We start from the raw sequence: 8,667 nt of genomic DNA, 5'->3' as shown, positions 1-8,667 counted from the left end.
GAGTAAATGTTATCGGTCTTTTCGCCTGGCTTTCAGCCGATTATTTTACGCTCTCATCGAACCCAATCAAATCCTTCCCGATTAGGTTTGACGTGTTCTGGGAAGAGGGGAGCATATAATCCTTGTTTTACCGATGGGGAAACTGAGCCCCCGAGATGGGAAGTGGCTGGTCCAACGTCACATCTAGTAAAGGGACTTGGAATGCAAGCCCTGATGGCTGGAGTTGGGGAAATGGAGAAGAGTCAGTGCAGGGCCCTTACTGAGCTCTGTACACGTATTTGTTACATAATAGAGCTGGGAAGTCAAGGCATTCTCCATAGCCTTCCTCTGCTCAGTGTAGATGTATTTAAAGGTCTGCAGCCTTTCAGAAAGGTATGACCGTCCTTCTGATGCCCGAAATGCCACTTTTGGCAACACCCTCTGCTTAAGCCTTTTTAGCATTTTGCGCAGGAACCTGGCGCCCCGGTTTGTCCTGAAGTCTCTGCGTTGCATAAGTTGTTTTCGTCGATTGAAAAATACAAATTTGGCGGGGGGTGGGGTGGGGAGGGCGGGGAGAATCTAAAAAAATCCTGCAAAGAAAATCTATTTAAAAAGATAGGGTGCTTTGAGCTGTTATGATTTGTTGTACCTGAGTATGAGGGGGTTTCCCTGCTCCTTTCTTAGGAGCAGGTTTTGTTAGGGGGAATAGAGCATGAGGTCTCTGGATTGGCTATGCCCCCTCGTTCCCCCTCACCCCCATTCAGCAGGACCAGGCCGCCGAGCAGCCCTGGAAAGCTGGGTGAACAAGGGCATGACAGCAGGTTGGTTTTGTACCCACCAGGCAGTTTTCCAACGTGAACTTGATTCCTCAGCCCTACAGAGCCACCTCCAACCCCCATTCCATGGGAGTAGGATGTATCCTGCCTCCAAACAAGTCACCTCCCTCAAGGATGTCAGGGTACTCAGGAGTAGCTGCACACCACCCAATCCCATCCCCAGCCCAACTAAGGCTTAATCCTAACCTTGGCCTTTGCCACCACCTTTGCACAAGATTGCAAAATATCATGATACAGAAGGTAATAGCCTCGTCATGGAGCTCAAGACCAGAGAGGGAAAGCTCATGGCCCAAGGTCATGACTCCTTGAAACAATATATCAGAATTCTTCCATTACAAAGATAAGGAAGCCAACCGGGTTTTCTGACTGCCAATCAAGGGTTCTTCCCACCAGAACATGCCGTGTGTAGTTCTGGCCTCAGCTTTGATGGGGAGATTTCTAGAAGCAGTGAAGGGGCTCTGGGTCAGAAGGACGTTCAAGTAGACCATTGAGAGAAATGCTGAGGAGAGGAGCCAAGAGGAAAAGAAGAGGGAAGGCATTTTCCATGAGCACCTACCACATGTACCACGTGCCAGGCACTGCACATGTGCTTTGCTGCATCAGGGAAAGCAAAGGGGTTGCTTAAGGAATCAGGGGTTGTTATAGTCTTCCAATGTAGAGAGGAGGAAGCTGAAACTCAGCGAGGGGAAGTGACTTGTCCGAGGTCACACAGCCTAAAGAATAGAGCTGGCATATGGAGGCAGGTCTCTGATTCTAAAGCCTCAAGCAATTTAGGTACCATGTGAAGTATGCATAGTAATCATAATACTTAAGATATTCTATGCCAGAAATAGAGATACAGATGTAGAGAACAAACGTATGGACACCAAGGGGGGAAAGTGGCGGGGAGGGTGGTGGTGGGATGAATTGGGAGATTGGGATTGACATACATACACTAATATGTATAAAATGGATAACTAGTAAGAACCTGCTGTATAAAAAATAAGTAAAATTCAAAAATTCAAAAAAAAAAGGATATTCTGTGCCTGTGACTGTACTAGGCACTTTACCTACATTATTTTATCCTCACAACTACTCTATGAGGTAGTTGCCATTATTATTTCCATTTTAAATATGAGAAAACAGGCATAGGATAGTAAACGAATCTAAGTAAGGGTGGAGCTGGGATTGAAAATCAGGCAATCTGGCTCTAACCTCTGCACTTTTTTTTTTTTTTTTTTGCAGCACCGAGCAGCTTTTGGGATCTCAGTTCCCCAGTTAAGGGATCCAACCTGGGGCCCAGGAGTGAAAGTGCTGCGTCCTATCTACTGGACCACCAGGGAATTCCCATAACCTCCACACTTTTTGATTGCTGTACTATTTCTGTAGTATTTCTCATGTAGTTATAATAATACTACCTGGTTCATATGTATATATATATATATATATATATATATATATATATGTATATATTTGGGGCTTTTTGTGTTTTTTTGGTTTTTTGGGTTTTTTTGGCCTCACCACATAGCTTGCAAGATCTTAGATCCCCGACCAGGGACTGAACCCATGCCCCCTGCAGTGGAAGCGTGGAGTCCTAACCACTGGACCTCCAGGGAATTCCCTACCTGGTTCTTAGTTGATCCTTTAACTCTCTTTTCCTGAGCCAGGCAGTTTGGTTACTATTTTTTCCCGTTTTACAGATGAAGAAACTGAAGCCCAGAGAGAAAATTACTTGCTCAAAAGCACACAGCATGTTTCCTGGTTCTAATGGAAAGGGCTGGGATTCTAGGCCAGATCTCCTGCAGCAAATAATAATCATACTAGCAAATGCTTACTGAGCACTTACCAAGTACCAGGTGCTTCGTATGCATTTTTAAACTGTATTCATCACAACAACCAGAGATCCTAGGTACTCTCAATAGTCCCAGGTTACAGATGAGGAAACGGAGGCTCAGGAGCAGTGAAATGACTAGTCCAAGGTCATGCGCTTGATGGTCAGTAGAGCTGGGATTGAAACCCTCGTTTCCTGACTCCCGGCCCAGTCCAGTGCTCCTTCGCTGTGCGAGGTGCCCCGGGACGGCAGCAGAGCTCCGAGCAGGCAGTCAGCAGGTGGGTGCTCTGGCGCGCATCTCTACCTTCTCTTTCCGTGTCACCGCCATCTATGGGTTTAGCTAAACCTGTTCTTAGAAGACCTATTTATAGCTTAACACTGTACCACCACTCGGGATAATGAGTGCCTTAAGTTGACTCCCCATGGTGTAAATTAAGTCTTCGTTTTATTCGTCCTAAATCTTTCTCTGTCAGGATTGGAGGGAGAAAGGGGAAGTGGGTAAAGGCCCTAAGACCAGAACGCTTAGTCTCAGAAAACAGGCTCTAGTTCAAATAGTGTTTGCCTAATGCAGGCAATTCCTGAGACCCAGGCAGCAGGTGACATTTATGCAAACATCTCATCTGATCATTACAGAGACATGAGGGGTAGGCAGCGCCTGGATTTTCATGTCTTTTAATCTGCCTTATTTCCTGTGATATTCCCAACACTTAGCACAGTTTTGCAGTCACAAGGAGCCTACTTAGCACAGTTTTGCAGTCACAAGGAACCTACTAGATACCTATTTGTTGAATGACTGGATGAATCTCCTTTTAAAAAAAAAATATTTATTTATTTAGTTTTTTGGCTGTGCCAGGTCTTAGTTGCAGCATGTAGGCTCTTAGTTGCGGCGAGTGGGATCTAGTTCCCAGACCAGGGATCAAACCCAGGCCCCCTGCATTGGGAGCACGAAATCTTAGCCACGGGACCACCAGGGAAGTCCTGAACCTCCAGTATATAGACAAGGAAACAGAGACACAATATCAGCGGTCTGGCCAGGAAAACAAGAGGAGGGCCAGATGATTCTAAAGAGGAAATCTAATTTAGAGAATTAGAAACAAAGTTGTTGGAAGGGCTGAAAGAGTGACTAAGGGAAATTGAGGCAAGCAAACCTGAGATTAGCAACTCAGGAAAGGCATGCCCTCCCGGAGGGCTAGCACTATAAAGAGGGGAGATGGTACTACCTAGACCAGGAACTGGGGCCACCCAGAGAACAGCAGGAACCACAGTGGGCCTTTCTAGCAGGATCTGAAACCACGGAGGAGACACTGTAGCTACTGAAACCACAGCTCTCTCCCCCTGCCCTCCCCAAGACTGAGAGAGGTGGGGAGAAATACCTCAGCTTTTCCCTTCTTCTTACTCTCTGATCTCTCACCAAAGCTTCCCACTGGCTGAACGGAGCCAGAAGTTAGTTGGCAAGGGAGCCCAGGAAACATGGTTTGCCATATGAAGTGGAGAAGGGCAGAGAATGGATTTGAGATTAAACAGAAAAATTGGCCTCAATAGTCCCATACCTAGGAAGAGGCCACGTCATGTATGTGTTGTCAGGCAACCCCCCTCTCCACAACTCCATATGATTCTTCTAGGCTCTTCGCCTTTCCACGTCCACCTTAAGCATCACCTCCTCCAGGAAGCCTTCCAGGACTCCTTCCCAGTGGTTACTATCTCCCTAGTGTGAGTTCCCCTAGTATACTATGTGTGTCACTGTCATAACATATACCACAGTGCGAGGCTGCCAGTTACCCACTGGCTTCCTCAATAGATTGAGCCTCTCAAGGCCAGACCTGAGTCTGATTTGTTTCTCTGCCGGGAAGAAAATGGTTGTAGAGTGAGTCAGCTCTTGGTAGGGGTGATGTGGGGTCTGGAGTCAGGCCAAATCTTGGCTCCAAATATCCCAGCACCTACATTTATATGTTGTGTGACCTTGGACAGCCTTCATTCCCTCTGAGTCTCAGTTCCCTCATCTGTAAAATGGGAACAATAGAAACTTTGAGGGTAAGAGGGGGACTCTATGGCAGTGCAGTGAAGCTCAGCCTCTGGGATCAGACTGTCTGCAGTCAACCCCCAGCCCCTCTTTGTGTTACTTAACTCTCCACGTCTGTTTCCTCACCTATAAATTAGAGATGATATTAATACTTAAGATGGAATCTGAGAGGAATTTATGAAACCATGAATGGGAAACAGTGTGAGTGCTCAGGAAGTGGGCCTAGTAGCATCATGGATGGTGCTTAGCCCCAGGGCTGAACATTGAATAGGTAAGTTCTCAATGATATACATCAAACAGGGATCTTGTCTTGTTTACCACTGTTGCCCCATTACCAAGAACAGTTCCTGGCACATAGTAGGTGCTCAATCAGTCTCTGATGGGCCACTGAACAATGGCTGAGTTACATACGGTAATGTTAGTCTGCCTGTGAGCCAGTGCCTGTATGCCGGTCCCCTCTGCCCCAGGAAACACAAAGGATGTGGCTTCTACACCAGCCCAAGCCTGGCTCGGAGACATCTTATGCAGGTTGAGGGACTATCTTGGAAGGGAAGGTTGGGACTTCTGGGCCTGTGAGGAAAGGACATAAATAGCAGGGGACATAGGTCTGGAGCAAAGGAATCTAACATTTATTGAGCACCTACTGTGTACCAGATGCTGTACACACTTTATTGCATTTCATCCTCACAGGAGCCTGCAAAGCACTGATCATTACCCCCATCTCAGAGGTGATGAAATAGGAGTGCAGGGAGGTGATGAAACTCACCCAAGGTCATGCAGAAATGAAGGGGCGCGGCTGGATTAGAACTCTGGACTACCTGGCACCAAACTCCTGTTCCTTCCATGGTACCATCTGCCTCCCAGAGAGCAGGGGGATGGAATCTGAGCCTGCAGCCCTACAGGAAGCCCCAGGAGCCAATGCTGAGGCCAGGCTCAGGCTGACAGCTTAAAAGCACAACTTTGACAGCTGTGCTGAGGCTGGCCTGGAAGCAAGTAGTGCTAAACTTGGGTGCCTGGGAAGAGGAGCTGTGATTATAAAGACAAGAGATGTCCAGGGGCTGCAGCAGGGCGCTGCAGAGGTGCTGGGCCCCTGAATAGAATGTCCTTGGTCCCACCCCCGACAGAAAAAGCTCCCTACTAACTGACTCTGTGACCTTGAGCAAGTCACTCAGCCGTCTTAGTTCAGCATCCTCGTTTGTCACACAGGGTCACCATGCCTGCTGGGTTGTCATGGAACTACACAAGACAATGCAGAGAGACAGAACTGGGGCAAGTCCAGGCCAGGGCTCCAGTACTAATTAGTTGTGTGATCTGAGGCAAGTCGCTTCACCTCTCTGAGCCTCAGTGTCCCCAGCTGTATAATGGGCATAGTACATGCCTCCCCAGATTGCCATGAGGATGTAGCAATAAGATATGGGCTCTGGAGTACAATTGCCTGGGTTCAAATAATACTCCACCACCGACAAGCTGTGAGCCTTTGGGCAAGTTGCTTGATCTCTCTGTGCCTCAGTTTCCTCCTCTGTAAGGTGGGGGTGAATATAAGTGCACTCACCGCATGAAGTTGTGATGGTTAAATGATATAATCAACAGAAAGAACAGAGCAGCAGCTGGCACAAGTAATCTCTCTGTCTCGGTGAGAAATCATTAGCCCTGGGTCTGGCATCTAATAGTAACGAGTCCTTGCTGCATGCCAGGCACCACTTTAATCCTCAAAGCAGTCCTATGAGGTAGGTGACATTACTGTCCTGTTTTATTCTTGAGGAACCTCAGTTACTCAGAGGTCCAATGACTTGCCAGAGGTCACACAGCGATCAGAAGATTGATCGGGACTTGAGCCCCATAGATTCTCAAAGGCACTCCTTTATCCCTAATAAAGGCTCCATGAAAGGGAGCTATTAGAATGTCTATTTTATGTGTGAAGGTTTTTGAAAGCAGAAGAGTTGGCAGTTATTTGCATCCCAGCGGAGATGGCCTTAAATGAGCGCTAGAGGTTGGAGGGAAAGGTAGGGGATGGGGGCGCGGCCGGGGGTTGGGTGGGGCGTAGGGGGGGGTGGAGGGATGGGGGAACCCATCTGTTCAGCTTGCGTTTGTCTCCAGCAGGGGGCGCCCGCTGCCTCCATCACGTCTCCCAGATCGGAACCAGGCAGCTGGGCTGGTGGCCTGTGCAGCGGCCAGTCCAGGCAGACCTTGGGGACCGCAAGGAGGGGCAGCAGCAAGTGACAGTGTTAGCCTGTGCAAAGCCATGGACACAACAGGAGGGACTTACCTCCCTGTGGTCCCCAAACTGGGCCGCCTAGATGCAGCATGCAGAGCTTCCAAAAGGGGCAGATGCTTTAGCCCATGGAGCCCTTCACCTCCATCAGAATCTTCTGCGTGAGGGGCCATGGATCCGAAACTTTTAAAACTTTAAAGAAATACTGTGTGGGAGTGAAAATCAATAAAGGAGATATAGCTATTAATATAGATAATGCTCAAAAAATGTAATGTTTCTGTGCGTCCAAAGGCACAGAATTTAATGTGGGGAGGGTCCAAGGCAAGAATACCAACCAAGGCCAAGCCCCCATCTGCATCCCACCCCCGCTTTCGTGTGAGGGCACACTAGCCCAGGTTCACCCCATTTACTACCCCCCCACCCCTCCCCAGCAGTCGGTTCTTGGCCAGCCCTCTGGCCTAGGGGTGCACACTTAGGTAGATGGCCCACCTCAGGAGGCTGGACCCTGGAAAGAGTCCTGCGCAGAAGCTGGAGGCAGGCTTGGTGCCATTTGGGCTTGAAGTCCTGGGGTCCTGGGTACCCTGAGTGTGGTCTCGAAGAGGCTCACAGGCCCCAGGTGTGCACATTCCCTTGAACGCCTTGCCCCATGGAGTGGGGCACAGACAGAGAAGGGCCAGAAGGAGACCCCTCAGGGCTTCCCTGGTGGCGCAGTGGTTGAGAATCTGCCTGCCAATGCAGGGGACACGCGTTCGAGCCCTGATCTGGGAAGATCCCACATGCTGTGGAGCAACTAGGCCCGTGAGCCACAACTACTGAGCCTGCGCGTCTGGAGCCTGTGCTCCGCAACAAGAGAGGCCGCGATAGTGAGAGGCCCACGCACCGCGATGAAGAGTGGCCCCCGCTTGCCGCAACTAGAGAAAGCCCTCGCACAGAAACGAAGACCCAACACAGCCATAAATAAATAAATAAATAAATAAAAAATTTTTAAAAAAAGGAGACCCCTCTAAAACTTGAGGACCAAGGCCAGATTTGCCTGGGTCTAAGAGCCATACTACATAAATTAACACTATTTGTATAAAGGAAAAACATGCAAAACAATATATTGTTTATTGATAGATATGGAAGTTATAAAAGACTTTTTGTATACATGGGAATAAAAACATGTATGTCTGATATTACCAAATTTAGAACAATGTTACCTCTAGGGAGGGAGGAGGGGAGTGGGATCATAGAAAAGTGTTCAGGAGTCTTCAAATTGTATGTCATGTTAAATTACTTAATCTGGGCGCTGGGAACCTGAGTTTGTTTCATTATTATCTATACTTTGCCTATGCCTCAACTATTTCATAATTTTAAAATTAACCTTAAAAAGTAATATATCCAGGGACTTCCCTGGTGACTCAGTGGTTAGGAATCCGCCTGCCAGTGAAGGGGACACAGGTTCGATCCCTGGTCTGGGAAGATCCCACATGCCGCGGAGCAACTAAGCCCATGCGCCACAACTACTGAGCCCACGTGCCTAGAGCCCACGAGCCACAACTACTGACCCCGTGTGCCACAACTACTGAGCCCGCATGCCTAGAGCCCGCGAGCCACAACTACTGAGCCCGCGTGCCGCAACTACTGAAGCCCGTGCGCCCTAGGGCCAGCACGCTGCAACTACTGAGCCCATGTGCCACAACTACTGAAGCCTGCGTGCCTAGAGCCCGTGTTCCACAACAAGAGAAGCCACCGCAATGAGAAGCCCGTGCACCACAATGAAGAGCAGCCCCCGCTTGCAGTAACTAGAGAAAGCCTGCACGCAGCAGCG

The 8,667-nt window shown here is 48.7% G+C and overlaps 1 long non-coding RNA gene across 1 annotated transcript; it reads left to right on the top strand.

Annotated features, from left to right (window-relative positions):
- The first annotated feature begins 151 nt into the window (after positions 1-151).
- On the top strand, positions 152-2,236 carry LOC309645374. The gene is made up of 2 exons (XR_014254833.1): positions 152-1,376; positions 2,040-2,236. It is a non-coding gene; the product is annotated as an uncharacterized lncRNA (long non-coding RNA).
- Positions 2,237-8,667: the final 6,431 nt, after the last annotated feature.

Source organism: Balaenoptera physalus, assembly GCF_965194825.1.
Source record: "Balaenoptera physalus genome assembly, chromosome: 16".
NCBI lineage: Eukaryota > Metazoa > Chordata > Mammalia > Artiodactyla > Balaenopteridae > Balaenoptera > Balaenoptera physalus.
Note: the sequence above shows the minus strand (reverse complement) of the source record. Positions and strands in the feature narration are given on the sequence as shown.